The following is a 15,329-nucleotide window of genomic DNA, read 5'->3' as shown; positions in this document are numbered from 1 at the left end:
TCATCGCAGTGTCACAGTTCATGGTCGCTCTCATGCGAGAATACACGACTTCGTTGCCGCCAGCTGTTTTGACAGCTTTTACTGTGACACCTGTGTTTCGTTTGGTCTTAAACTGTTATCCAAACGTCCAAATGTGTGTGAAATCTTATGGGACTTAACTGCTAAGATCATCAGTCGCTAAACTTACACATTACTTAACCTAAATTATCCTAAGGACAAACACACACACCCATGGCCGAGGGAGGACTCGAACCTCCTCCTGACGGGAGCGCCCTAGACCGCTCGGCTAATCCCGCGCGGCGAACTTGTTATCATACACTCCCACAATTACAAATTACCTGTCGCCTCACTTGTCAATAAAGTGACCTTGTCCTTGACGGTGTTGTATTTTTTTTTCCGCATTGTATGTATCTAGTACGTACCATGTCAATTTGACGTCCATTGCGAGGCGGCTCAATCGTTTTGCAGTTTTAATGGCCACAAGTGTATTTTTTAAATGTCTGAACGAACCTTAGTCTTCCAATAAGTTACACCTGCCGAAGTAAAAGTCTGGCATACGATGAATCCATCGTTGAGCTCTAGGCACGCCGCTGCAGTGGGAGAGGCGGCACGGCGAGTCTGCCGAGGCGCGCTGCGGCTCAGACGGCGCCTTCCCGCGGGCCGCAGGATGTGTGTTGGCGGGCCATACGGACTTCCTGCGGGCAGAGCGGCTGCAAAGGCGCTACGAGGGCGCCGGCCTTTGTCGGTGGGAGTGCGGAGTTGTAATTTGAGGCCGCGGCTCTGATCTGCGCGAGCAGACCGGCTCCCGCGACATCCCGCCTGCGTCTGCTTTCCGCTCGTAAATCCCTACCGTAATGCCGGGCGTGCTTCCGCTCTCCTTAGTTTTAGACGTCCACTGTGGGCGTATGTTAATTAAAGAAATTATTGCACTCGATTTCGCCATAAGCACGGTCTGCGGCAAAGGATAGAGTTATGCATGTACTAATGTTTTATTTTAAGAGATTATTTGTCAATATTTTGTCATACTTAGGACATTAGATGTAACTACTGTGCCAAATGCAGTTAAAAGTTAAGAAACAACGATTGAAAAGTTACTTTTAACTTGTAACAACTCATAGCAATCCATCCGCACCCTCCTTTCTCCGTCAGTGTACACAGGGTGGTCCACTCATAGTGACCGTGCCAAATATCTCACGAAATAAGCATCAAACGAAAAACCTACAAAGAACGAAACTCGTCTAGCTTGAAGGGGGAAACCAGATGGCGCTATGGTTGGGCCACTAGATGGCGCTGCCATAGGTCTAGCGGATATCAACTGCGTATTTTTAAACAGGAACCTCCATTTTTATTACATATTCGTGTAGTAAGTAAAGAGATATGAATGTTTTAGTTGGACCACTTTTTTCGCTTTGTGATAGATGGCACTGTAATACTCACAAACTTATAAGTACGTAACATTCCGCCAGTACGGACAGTATTTGCTTCGTGATACATAACCCGCCTAAAATGGACCGTTTACCAATTGCGGAAAAGGTCGATATCCTGTTGATGTATGGGTAATGTGATGAAAATGCCCAACTATCGTGTGGTATGTATGCTGATCGGTATTCTGGACGACATCATCCAAGTGTCCCGAACGTTCGCCGGATAGTTATGTTATTTAAGGAGACAGGAAGTGTTCAGCCACATGCGAAACGACAACCGCGACCTGCAACAAATAATTATGCCCACGTAGGTGTTTTAGCTGCTGTCGCGGCTAATCCGCACATCAGTAGCAGACAAATTGCGCGAGAATCGGGAATCTCAAGAACGTCGGTGTTGAGAATGCTACATCAACATCGACTGCACCCGTACCATATTTCTACGCACCAGGGATTGCATGGCGACGACTTTGAACGTCGTGTACAGTTTTACCATTGGGCACAAGAGAAATTACGGGACGATGACAGATTTTTTCCACGCGTTCTATTTAGCGACGAAGCGTCATTCACCAAAAGCGGTAACGTAAACCACCATAATATGCACTACTGGGCAACGGAAAATCCACGATGGCTGCAGCAAGTGGAACAACAGCGACCTTGGCGGGTTAATGTATGGTGCGGGATTATGGGAGGATGGATAATTGCCCCCCCCCCCCATTTTATCGATGACAATCTAAATGGTGCAATGTATGCTGATTTCCTACTAATGTTCTAACCGATGTTACTACAAGATGTTTCACTGCATGACAGAATGGCGATTTACTTCCAACGTGATGGATGTCCGGCACATAGCTCGCGTGCGGTTGAAGCGGTATTCAATAGCATATTTCATGACAGGTGGATTGGTCGTAGAAGCACCACACCATGGCACGCACGTTCACCGGATCTGACGTCCCCCGATTTCTTTCTCTGCGGAAAGTTGAAGGATTTTTGCTATCGTGATCCACCGACAACGCCTGACAACATGCGTCAGCGCATTGTCAAGGCATGTGCGAACATTACGGAAGGCGAACTACTCGCTGTTGAGAGGAATATCGTTACACGTATTGCCAAATGCATTGAGGTTGACGGACATCATTTTGAGCATTTACTGCATTAATGTGGTATTTACAGGTAATCACGCTGTAACAGCATGCCTTCTCAGAAATGGTGGGTTCACAAAGGTACATGTATCACACTGGAACAACCGAAATAAAATGATCAAACTACCTACGATCTGTATTTTAATTTGAAAAACCTACCTGTTACCAATTGTTCGTCTAAAATTGTGGGCCATATGTTTGTGACTATTACAGCAGCATCTATCACAAAGCGAAAAAAGTGTTCCAACTAAAACATTCATATTTCTTTACGTACTACACGAATATGTAATAAAAAATCGGGGTTCCTATCTTAAAAAACGCGTTTGATATCCTTTTGACCTATGGCAGCGCCATCTAGCGGGCCAACCATAGCGCTATCTGGTTTACCCCTTCAAGCTAGACGAGTTTCATTCTTTGTAGTTTTTTTCGTTTGACGCTGATTTCGTGAGATATTTGGTCCGGTAACGGTCAATGGGCCACCCTGTATAGTAAGAGTCCAGGTGAAAAATGCAGTCATTTCGTGGATTGGTTATAATAAAAGGAAAGGCACATCGAAGATAGCGTTGTACCGAGCATGAACTAGAGTGAGGAGGACAGCAGCCAATTACGCATACGAACTGCTCTGAACCTCAGTTCTACATCGCTCCATTTCGCCATCCCATTCACGCTCGATACAACGCTACCTTCGACGTGCGCTTCCTTTTTACAATAATTCATTCAAGAAACTACTACATTTTTCACCTAGACTCCTATTTAATACACTGACGGAAAATAAACCGAAACATCTAAAAGGAGTTGTGTGACATAAATTAAAGTTGGTAGGCGTGTTTCTACACCTGAAAGATTACGTCTATTCATATTTCGCGCCAGTCGCATAAGAGTGGAGCTAGTAGTGCCACTACGAGAATGCAAATCAGGTTTGCTTTAAATATCCGCTGTAACGGTCATGAGCGTTAGTCACCCTTGAGAACGGACGTGAGGTGAGGTGATGCTAGTCAAGAATGCCTTTAAGCCAACAAGACGCCGTTGTGAACACCTCAGTGAGTTTGAACGAGGTCGTGTAATTTTGGTACGAGAAGCTGGACGTTCCTGCTGCGATACTGCAGAAAGATATGGCATGTATGTAGCCTCTGTACATGATTCCTGACTGCGGTGGTCACGGGAATGTAAGGTTGCAAGAAAACCGGACTCCGGACTGCCACGTGGCACTATTGAGAGGAAAGACCGTCGTGTTCGGCGTATGGCTGTGGCGCATCGCACTGCATCTGCAGCACCAATTTGAGCAGCAGTTGGCACCACTGTGACACAACGAACTGTAACAAACCGGTCACTTCAAGAACAGCTCAGGGCCAGACGCCCTGTAATGTGCATTCCACTCACCCCAATCACCACCATTTGTGACTTCTGTAGTGTCAAGCGAGAGCTCATTGGAGGGCGGGGTGGAGATCTGTTTTCTGATGAAAGCTGGTTCTGCCTCTGTGCCAATGACGGCCGTGTGTTGCTTACAATGAGGCCAGTTGAGACCTGCGACCAGCCTGTCTCCGTGCTAGACACATTGGCCCTTCACCTAGCGTATGATCTGTGGTGTGAATTGGTATAGCAGCAAGAGCACTGTCTTGGTTATCTCAGATTTGTAAAACTGCAAATTCGAACGTGGGTCTGGTGATTCGACCTGTTCTCTGCCATTCATGAACAACATTCCAGAGGGTATTTTTCAAAGAGGACAACGTTCGCCCACGTACTACTGTTGTAACCCAACATGCTGTACAAAGTGTCGACATGTTGCCTTGGTCTGTTCGATCACCAAATCTGTCTCCAAAAGAGCACATACGGAACATCATCGGATGATAACTGCAGTGTCATTCACTGTCAGCGTTAACCGTCTCCGTATTGACCCAACAAATGCAACAGGTTTAGAACTGTATCCTACAAACTGACATCCGGGACCTGTACAACACAATGCATGCACATTGGCTTATAAACGGACCAACATTTCACATTTGCAATGGCTTATCTCGCTCTTCAATTAGCCTGTGAATTTGCAAAGTTAATTACTTAAATATAGACAGATATAGACAAATGTATTCCCGAAGTTTCATTTCTCTACATTAATTAATTTCTTGTGTTGCTCTTTTTCCCGAGAGTGTGTAATGACATTTTGATTACACAAAATGGGCATATGATTAGTGACTGTGAACAACTGCATTATGTAGGTGTTCAGATAGACAATAAAGTATCGTGGAAAGCCGATGTTCAGGATCCTGTTCAAAAATTGAATGCCGCAGTATTTATCACGAGAGGAGTATCTGCAGTAAGTGAGGGGCCAACATGGAAATTAGTCTATCTTGCTTATTTTCATTCACTTATGACATATGGCATTGTATTCTGGGTAACTCTTCCCATTCATGAAGGATATTTTTGGCTCAGACACGGTAGGTTCGAACCATGTATGTTGTAAGTTCGCGAACCTCTCGTCGACCCTTGTCCAGGAGACTGGGAATTCTGACATTGACTTCTTAATGTTTATTTTCTTTAATGTCGTTTTTTGTTAACAATATGAGCTTACTTCCAAGAATTATCAGCTTTCACTCAGTTAACACAAGCAGAGATCCAATAGGCAGAGACGTGTAGTCCATTCCTGCATCTGCTTTCAGTAAGATAACACAAGAGTTAAAAGATGTTAGCATTAATCCTCATACATTCAGGTCCAAACTGTAGGATTTCCTCATGGGTACTCATTCTATTCCGTCGCCGGGTTCCTGGACAAAACTTACAGTAATTCCTACGTTATATTACTGATTACGGTAATATATACTCGCAGCTTGTAATCTGCGTGGGATTCGTCTTCATTTTATTTTACCCATGTTAATTTTATGAACTGACACGTTCCACGGACATGGAGATTTCCTCCTACGGAAGAAGACACGACGAATAAAATAAAAAGAATGTATTGCCACTATCCACCTCCAGAGTTCTGCCTGGTAGTTTTCTGGGCGCGAGACGCTGTAGAGAGGTAAGAAATAGGAGCGGAGGAGAATGGAGAATTATTCTAGCGATGACATAGGCAGCTAACTGAGAAATTCACTGGGATAAGCAGCTTTGCCCCCTCCCCCCATGAACCACGGACCCTGCTGATGGTGAGGAAGCTTGCGTGCTTCAGCGATACAGATATCCGTACCGCAGGTGAAACCACAGCTGAGGGGTATCTGTTGCGAGACCAGACAAACATGTGGTTGCTGAAGAGGGGCAGCCTTTTCAGTAGTTGCAGAATCAGAAATAAAATAATCGGACTTTAGGATTAAATGAAAAGAAAAACTGCAGGTTCCGAATGTCGCGGCAAATATGACCTAAATATTGAAACTGACATTGGCGGCCACGAAGGGAAAGAGATGAACACATTCACGTACCTCTATTGTTGAGCAGCGCCGTCGCCAAGATCGCCAGGAGCTGGGATCCGCGGTATCGTAAATGAGGAAGTCGTTTTGTGTCAGATGTTGCTTTCATCATTTAGCATAGGTACACTAGTAACTACACAGGACGTCTTATCATCAGTACATGAGAACAACGAAAGGTAAATTTTACTAAAACTAATAAACGAAGAGCTTAAATCTTCTTATGTCTGTCAGTGTTTAACACTTTTCAAATTAATCTTTAGTATGAGAGTCGAATAATTATCTATACATTTATCAAAAAAAATAATTATTAAGTTCGTTTATATTGCCCCCTTGGGCGAATTGTCCGAAGAAATGTCAAATTCCGGTCAATGAGCCCAACAAATTTACACGGTGGTAGTTCTTCCAATCCTTTACACACGCACTTGAATTGCACAGCTCGTCTCTTTTAAGAGATTTTTCATCAACACTTTGCTTATATACACTCCTGGAAATTGAAATAAGAACACCGTGAATTCATTGTCCCAGGAAGGGGAAACTTTATTGACACATTCCTGGGGTCAGATACATCACATGATCACACTGACAGAACCACAGGCACATAGACACAGGCAACAGAGCATGCACAATGTCGGCACTAGTACAGTGTATATCCACCTTTCGCAGCAATGCAGGCTGCTATTCTCCCATGGAGACGATCGTAGAGATGCTGGATGTAGTCCTGTGGAACGGCTTGCCATGCCATTTCCACCTGGCGCCTCAGTTGGACCAGCGTTCGTGCTGGACGTCCAGACCGCGTGAGACGACGCTTCATCCAGTCCCAAACATGCTCAATGGGGGAAAGATCCGGAGATCTTGCTGGCCAGGGTAGTTGACTTACAAGTTCTAGAGCACGTTGGGTGGCACGGGATACATGCGGACGTGCATTGTCCTGTTGGAACAGCAAGTTCCCTTGCCGGTCTAGGAATGGTAGAACGATGGGTTCGATGACGGTTTGGATGTACCGTGCACTATTCAGTGTCCCCTCGACGATCACCAGTGGTGTACGGCCAGTGTAGGAGATCGCTCCCCACACCATGATGCCGGGTGTTGGCCCTGTGTGCCTCGGTCGTATGCAGTCCTGATTGTGGCGCTCACCTGCACGGCGCCAAACACGCATACGACCATCATTGGCACCAAGGCAGAAGCGACTCTCATCGCTGAAGACGACACGTCTCCATTCGTCCCTCCATTCACGCCTGTCGCGACACCACTGGAGGCGGGCTGCACGATGTTGGGGCGTGAGCGGAAGACGGCCTAACGGTGTGCGGGACCGTAGCCCAGCTTCATGGAGACGGTTGCAAATGGTCCTCGCCGATACCCCAGGAGCAACAGTGTTCCTAATTTGCTGGGAAGTGGCGGTGCGGTCCCCTACGGCACTGCGTAGGATCCTACGGTCTTGGCGTGCATCCGTGCGTCGCTGCGGTCCGGTCCCAGGTCGACGGGCACGTGCACCTTCCGCCGACCACTGGCGACAACATCGATGTACTGTGGAGACCTCACGCCCCACGTGTTGAGCAATTCGGCGGTACGTCCACCCGGCCTCCCGCATGCCCACTATACGCCCTCGCTCAAAGTCCGTCAACTGCACATACGGTTCACGTCCACGCTGTCGCGGCATGCTACCAGTGTTAAAGACTGCGATGGAACTCCGTATGCCACGGCAAACTGGCTGACACTGACGGCGGCGGTGCACAAATGCTGCGCAGCTAGCGCCATTCGACGGCCAACACCGCGGTTCCTGGTGTGTCCGCTGTGCCGTGCGTGTGATCATTGCTTGTACAGCCCTCTCGCAGTGTCCGGAGCAAGTATGGTGGGTCTGACACACCGGTATCAATGTGTTCTTTTTTTCCATTTCCAGGAGTGTAGTTATGGTGCCGCCGTGGCACTTAGCAATGAAAACAAAACATATACACTTGGGTACAGAAAATATGCATGAACTTACATCTACACACAAAAATTACTGCATCGTCCTTTATATCAAATACATGAATATTACATTACATTTTATACAAGTCCATAGTTCAGTTCTTTATGATGGTTTGTAGCGTCATTGTTACTGCGTACAAATAACGTTTTCAGTAGCACGTTGACAACAAAACTCAATTAAATTTTTCCTGAAAATAAAACAAAGTTTCACAAGAACGTCGTATACTTTGGTGAGTCGATCCAGGCTGCAGGGTTAGCAAGGGTATCTGGAGTGGTAAGTGTGATACATTCTCCCTTATAGTTTCTTATGCTCCCCACTGCCTCCCTCTTTGATAGCAGGATCTATTTGATGACGTCACAGTATATCTCCTTTCTAAGCTTTATAGTTGTCACATCACGGGCAAGATAAACATGTAACAAATAAAATTCACAGGGATTAGTACTTAGTCTAACTTAATACTGACATAGGTGACGTTCTGACGTACGTTCAATGAACATGGGTGTCATTTTTCTTTCGCAAAGTGGGACGTAAATTATGAGCTGTAGTGGAAAGACTTTATTTAGTGGGTCAGGAAATCGTGGCTCTACATCTCCTTGCATTATGGTGAATATCCATTTGAAGGTAGATTTTGCTGTCCATTCAAAGTGTCCTTCTGTAACACGCCATCTGTCAATAATGCTTCAGTCATAAGTAACCGCATACGCAACAATTAGTCTGGCAGCACGCTACGCACCGTAGCCGTGGACCCACCGCCAGGTAGCGATGCCGGACGTGCCGGTCAATGCACCTTTTTGAAGTGTTTTTGTGCAGTGCTCGCAGCATTTACGAAACTAATGCTGCTTAACTCGTCGTACACCTTGGCTGTGAGAAGGGACCACAGGGCACCTCGTACGTTCACTGTACGAAGGTAAGTACTGCACTTAATTGTTTAGCTTGCCAAATTACTGTCCTAGTGCACAAACACCCGTACCGTAACAGGCTTCCTCGATTCACCAAGTCTCATTTATTTCGAAGTAGAAGGCTCGTGGTATAAAACCTGTTCTCACTTGCCTCTATGCGTCTAACTCACGTGTCACTGAATAAATCACTGTCTCTGAATAACTTACTGTCGTTGGGTAGCTGTACACTGTTCCGTTCGTTTTACCTTTCGAAAAATTGTAGTTCATGAGACCACTGGCTGGTGTTTGGTAGTCTATGTCCACGTTCGTTATTTTCCCCTGTATCCTCTTTCAAAACTGCTCAAAATATTTCATTACACAAGTTGGTGCTTGAGCGTGTTCTCAGAAAATACGTGCTTGTAGTACTACAATTCGCGTTCGCGATGTTATCTTACATCTCATAGGGCATAAGAGAACATGTTTTCGAGAACAACAGCACTTCCCTAACTTAGGATCATGCTACAAATGCACTAATACATCGAAACAACTATACAAAAAATGAATGCACCGAAAGCGATTACAGAAATTGCCTTCAAATGAGGCAAAATCTGTGCATTAACTGCGAAGTTTCATCTTAACGTCACCCTACATTGTAACAATGGATGGTACACACAACAAAAACGAGTAGAATAAAAAAAACATAAATAAACAAGTCACTATACTTAAATTCACACATAAATAGAAAAATAAAGTGCTAGGTAATAAGAACAACAGATTGATAGTGAAGCTTGGCTGCTGTAAGCTATACTGCTTCCTAAGTCTGTGTTTGTGTTTCTACATGTTTTCATGTTAGTATGTTCATCATTATACCACTGGTATGTGCACAATTTTATTTATGTTGAATGTGACCTTAGTCACTCCTTCTTCTACAAAATATCTTCAACTCAGGTTGGGTAAAATATTATAAACGTAACAGAAAATCAGTGTATGTATTCTTCCAAAAAAAGTCAACATAGGTTCTTAGTACCTTTATGCCGAAGAAAAGACAAATTATTAAAATTCTCTGGCGTTACTGAGCGTCAAGTAGTGTACCTATCAGTGATCTTGGTAATATTTTATAACGTCGATCGTAAATCGTAATGACATTAGTGCAACTTAGTTGCTCTCATCGCCCGTTGAAGTCTCATAGCATCTCTATGAACACCACCTGTAAAGAATTATGTTTGTTTCGGCATTACCTAGTTTCTCTGCCGATCAGTTTCCTGTAACTTGCCTCGTACATATTTCCTTTCTTTATAGTATTATTAGGGACGATGTTAAGTTTGCCCCAGATAACGTTTACAAATCGTACCTCAACAGTTAATTTGCACTCTAACGTGTGTATAAAGTTGAACAATTATTTCTATTTCAATAAGATCACATTAGTCTTTATTCATAGGTTATATCTTTAGATTTTACTTAGATTAGGTTCTCATGCGTATGGTGTACACCACACTAAACTTTCATTAGCAGCCAGAAATCATTTCATCATCGCAGCATACAAAAAAATTAATACCGTTTCGCTCGATGTATTCATAGATAATGCCGAGTGGTGCGCATAGGTAAAAAAAAAAAAAAAAAAATTCTCTCTGCAACATGACATGTACATGCGAGGCCATATACTTATGCAGTACCTTAGGAATTCTAATATTTTCTGTAACTTACCCTGTACCTTACAATCTTGATACACAAGTGGCATAAAAAAACTTCCAGCTACTTTGTTCCGAGGTCTGTGCTATTTGTTCGCTCCAGAATCCTTCGTGCATAAACCTAAAACTAAAATACCACTGTGATAATAAACTATTCAGTCAAACCCTCCAAGCACACCCTATGCCAACATTAATAGTCATCAGTTGATGTATATGTCCTAGCTCGCTTGTGTATGGTATCCACAGTCACTGACAAATGTATATAAAGGTGGTGAAATACTCTGATTCACGTAGCTGCATAAAATATACTTGTCTTATCCTAATCGTATGCCCTGTTTTTACCATAGGTTACTTATTTCATTCGTGGGCGCATGTAGATGTGAATTGTGATACTTAAACATGGTAGAATTTTCTAAAGTTTCTGTGTGTATAGAGTCCTTGTATTTTACCATTATGAGAATACCCACGTAAACAACATCCATCATGCGGAATATGTACAATAATGTACGGACCAGTATACCTTATTTGCCACTTAGCGTTCTTCTTGGCTAACAGAGAAGATTTCACATGGGTCTTAAGTAATACTTCTTCTCTAAGTCCGCCCCGTTGGTGAGTGGTCAGCGTGATGGATTGCCGCCCTCCGGGCCCGCGTTTGATTCCCGGCTGGGTCGGAGATTTTCTTCGCTCAGGGTATGGGTGTTGTGAAATCTTCATCATCATTTCATCCCCATCCGGCACGCAGGTCGCCCAATGTGGCGTCGAATGTAATAAGACCTGCAACAAGGCGGCCGGACCTGCCCCGCAAGGTGCCTCCCGGCCAATGACGACAAACTCTCATTTACAATTCTAACCACAAGTCTGGTAACACCATTTAGCGGTTTGTCAAAGTGTTTCTTACAGCGCTGAGCTTGTTCTGTAATAGAGATCAATACCTGTCTTGCCTTTTCAAATTACTACCATGGTAGCATGGATCGCCCTCGCGTGTATCCATGGCCAACACTGGGGACCATAATGAGGCCACGTTTAGTTTAATGCCCATAATTACTGTTTGCAGGTGTTTCGCTTGACACTTGTATAATATTCATTACCGACGTGTTGTTCCTCTGTTGCGCATTCCGATCATGATTCTGCCCAGAGTTTATAGGCGTAATGTTACTTTGCACTTGGGACAGACACGGTTGATTACTAACTGGGTACTGAAACGGCACATTTCATGAGTCAGCCGTGTTGTTGTTTCTAAATGGAGGTTGTATATTACTGTAAGCGTTATCGCTGCTATTTCAATTTCTCTTCCGGTTACCGGAGTAGCCAGAGTAATTTCTGTCACCATTTTTTATTTTCCTTCTATACCCTGGGTTAAAATTTTGGTTATAGTTATTACTAAAATTGCCTCCCGAACTCGGGCCTGGCATATGCGCTGCTGCGGCGGGATCGACAAAAGCTGGTAGTGACTCAGCTGCACATCCTACGTTGTTGATGCCGTACTGCGGCTGGCGCTGCGGAGACTGGTTGCCACCACTGCTACGGAAATTATTTTGGTTGGTGTGGCTCTGTCTTGCATCTTCATTAATTAGGTCACAGGAGTCCAAGACGGATATAAAATACTCCAAATTGCATTTGGGTACTTGCACTAGCTTTTCCCGAATATTAAGCGGTGGTTTAGCTTTGAGAACGCTTAAGACATCAGTATGGGTCACTGGCTCGTCCCAGGACCTCATCTTATTTAAATATTTCTCAAAATACACTCCTGGAAATTGAAATAAGAACACCGTGAATTCATTGTCCCAAGAAGGGGAAACTTTATTGACACATTCCTGGGGTCAGATACATCACATGATCACACTGACAGAACCACAGGCACATAGACACAGGCAACAGAGCATGCACAATGTCGGCACTAGTACAGTGTATATCCACCTTTCGCAGCAATGCAGGCTGCTATTCTCCCATGGAGACGATCGTAGAGATGCTGGATGTAGTCCTGTGGAGCGGCTTGCCATGCCATTTCCACCTGGCGCCTCAGTTGGACCAGCTTTCGTGCTGGACGTGCAGACCGCGTGAGACGACGCTTCATCCAGTCCCAAACATGCTCAATGGGGGACAGATCCGGAGATCTTGCTGGCCAGGGTAGTTGACTTACACCTTCTAGAGCACGTTGGGTGGCACGGGATACATGCGGACGTGCATTGTCCTGTTGGAACAGCAAGTTCCCTTGCCGATCTAGGAATGGTAGAAAGATGGGTTCGATGACGGTTTGGATGTACCGTGCACTATTCAGTGTCCCCTCGACGATCACCAGTGGTATACGGCCAGTGTAGGAGATCGCTCCCCACACCATGATGCCGGGTGTTGGCCCTGTGTGCCTCGGTCGTATGCAGTCCTGATTGTGGCGCTCACCTGCACGGCGCCAAACACGCATACGACCATCATTGGCACCAAGGCAGAAGCGACTCTCATCGCTGAAGACGACACGTCTCCATTCGTCCCTCCATTCACGCCTGTCGCGACACCACTGGAGGCGGGCTGCACGATGTTGGGGCGTGAGCGGAAGACGGCCTAACGGTGTGCGGGACCGTAGCCCAGCTTCATGGAGACGGTTGCGAATGGTCCTCGCCGATACCCCAGGAGCAACAGTGTCCCTAATTTGCTGGGAAGTGGCGGTGCGGTCCCCTACGGCACTGCGTAGGATCCTACAGTCTTGGCGTGCATCCGTGCGTCGCTGCGGTCCGGTCCCAGGTCGACGGGCACGTGCACCTTCCGCCGACCACTGGCGACAACATCGATGTACTGTGGAGACCTCACGCCCCACGTGTTGAGGAATTCGGCGGTATGTCCACCCGGCCTCCCGCATGCCCACTATACGCCCTCGCTCAAAGTCCGTCAACTGCACATACGGTTCACGTCCACGCTGTCGCGGCATGCTACCAGTGTTAAAGACTGCGATGGAGCTCCGTATGCCACGTCAAACTGGCTGACACTGACGGCGGCGGTGCACAAATGCTGCGAAGCTAGCGCCATTCGACGGCCAACACCGCGGTTCCTGGTGTGTCCGCTGTGCCGTGCGTGTGATCATTGCTTGTACAGCCCTCTCGCAGTGTCCGGAGCAAGTATGGTGGGTCTGACACACCGGTGTCAATGTGTTCTTTTTTCCATTTCCAGGAGTGTAATTTGGCAATGATCCAAATTTTGGATTGTATTGTCCTGGGTTGAATAGGGATTTTCTTAATCTCTCTTGAACGCCATGTGAAAGAAACACGTTTTCAAACTTTTCTAATGTCTGACAAGTTTCTGACTTTTCCATCGCCCATAACGCTCCATCGCCTTCAATGTAACCCATGAAATATTGAATTTTTTGCCGTGCCCTCCACGTTTTAAGCAATACATTTTTGAATGACTTTATAAAAATTACCAGATGCACAGACTTACTTACATTGATAAACACTTGAAACTGCCGGTGTCTTGTAAGACTCTCTTCTAACAAAACTGACAACAAAGTGGGTTCAGTTATCTACTGTTTCTTTCTTTCATCACGTTGTCGTTGGTTACTGTACATCTCATAATTCAGTGAACACACATTTACATTTGCGGCAGGATTGTCATTAATTGCACTATCACTCTTACCTGTGGGTATGATGTCAAGCTCTTCTTCTGCGTCTTGGTGTCGTTCTTTCGTTGTACTAAGTTTCCTATTAAGTTGCTCGACTATTTGATTCTTCCAGCCTGGTAAGTTCTGTGTCAACGTTTTCTGAATGTGCCCTATGTCAGTTTGCAGTTTAACTACAGATGTGTTTTGTGTAGTATATACTTGTTCCATAGTGTTACTTATTGCTTCTTGTAGCTCTGTTGCTAGAGTACGATTTACGTGTGTGTCTTTTTCTTCTAGAAAGTCCTGAAACTGCTGTTTTTGGCGTTTTGTCAAATCCTCAACTTGATTTACAGCTTCCAACATTTTTGTATTGAGCTTGGTTTGCTGTACACTCAAGGCATTGATATTTTCCGTTAACTTACGTATCTGATGTGGCACTTCCTTAACTGTGGTTTTCAGATTATAAATATCCTGATTCATGGAATTTAAATCTTCCCGTATCACTTCTATTACCTGTTTGCGACCTCTCTTTTTAGTTGTGTCAGTTGTGTCGTCAGGTTATTGTGCATATCAGTAAGGTGTTTCACATCACTGTCTAGCTTGTTCATTTGAGTGGTTACACTCCCTATCTGTGTTTGACATTGTCTACCTGTGTAGTGACATTGCTTATCTGTGTTGTGACATTTCCTAGCTGTGTGTTCATTTGGGCTGCTACGTTCCCTATCTGTATTGTGACATTTCCTATCTGTGTATGCATTTGGTCTGTTATCTGAGTTGCAAATTATGACATCAAATCTGTCTGCATTACTCTAAACGTCTGCATAATGTTTGGCTCTACTGGACCATGTACATTAGTGGAATCTGGAACAGCTTCGAAATTAAACATATTATCGTCTGTCGCTTGCAGCTGAGTACCACCAGTCGCTGCAACTGCGTTATCAGTATCTGCAATGCTGTCTGCTTCTGTGTGAGGGATAAGATGAGCAACTGATTCCTCATCGGATGAATTATCCATCGTTTTGGTTTGTGATCTTGATTTCGCCATAGCTGTATATAGCCGTAAATCAGCGTGCAGCCGATCTTCATTACTACTGCGGCTCGTACTACACGTAAACAAATAACAGATGATGTCGCACTCGTTCGTGAAATTCAATGTAGTAAAATACGTCTCTGGTGAAACAGAAGGCTGATAAAGTGACTTCTATGCGCGCAATCAGTGAAAATGATCCGCCAGCTTGTGACAGATTCACGCA

This window comes from Schistocerca serialis, chromosome 2, assembly GCF_023864345.2.
Source record: "Schistocerca serialis cubense isolate TAMUIC-IGC-003099 chromosome 2, iqSchSeri2.2, whole genome shotgun sequence".
NCBI classification, from domain to species: Eukaryota; Metazoa; Arthropoda; class Insecta; order Orthoptera; family Acrididae; genus Schistocerca; species Schistocerca serialis.
The sequence above is the reverse complement of the archived record's forward strand: the minus strand, read 5'-3'. Positions refer to the sequence as shown.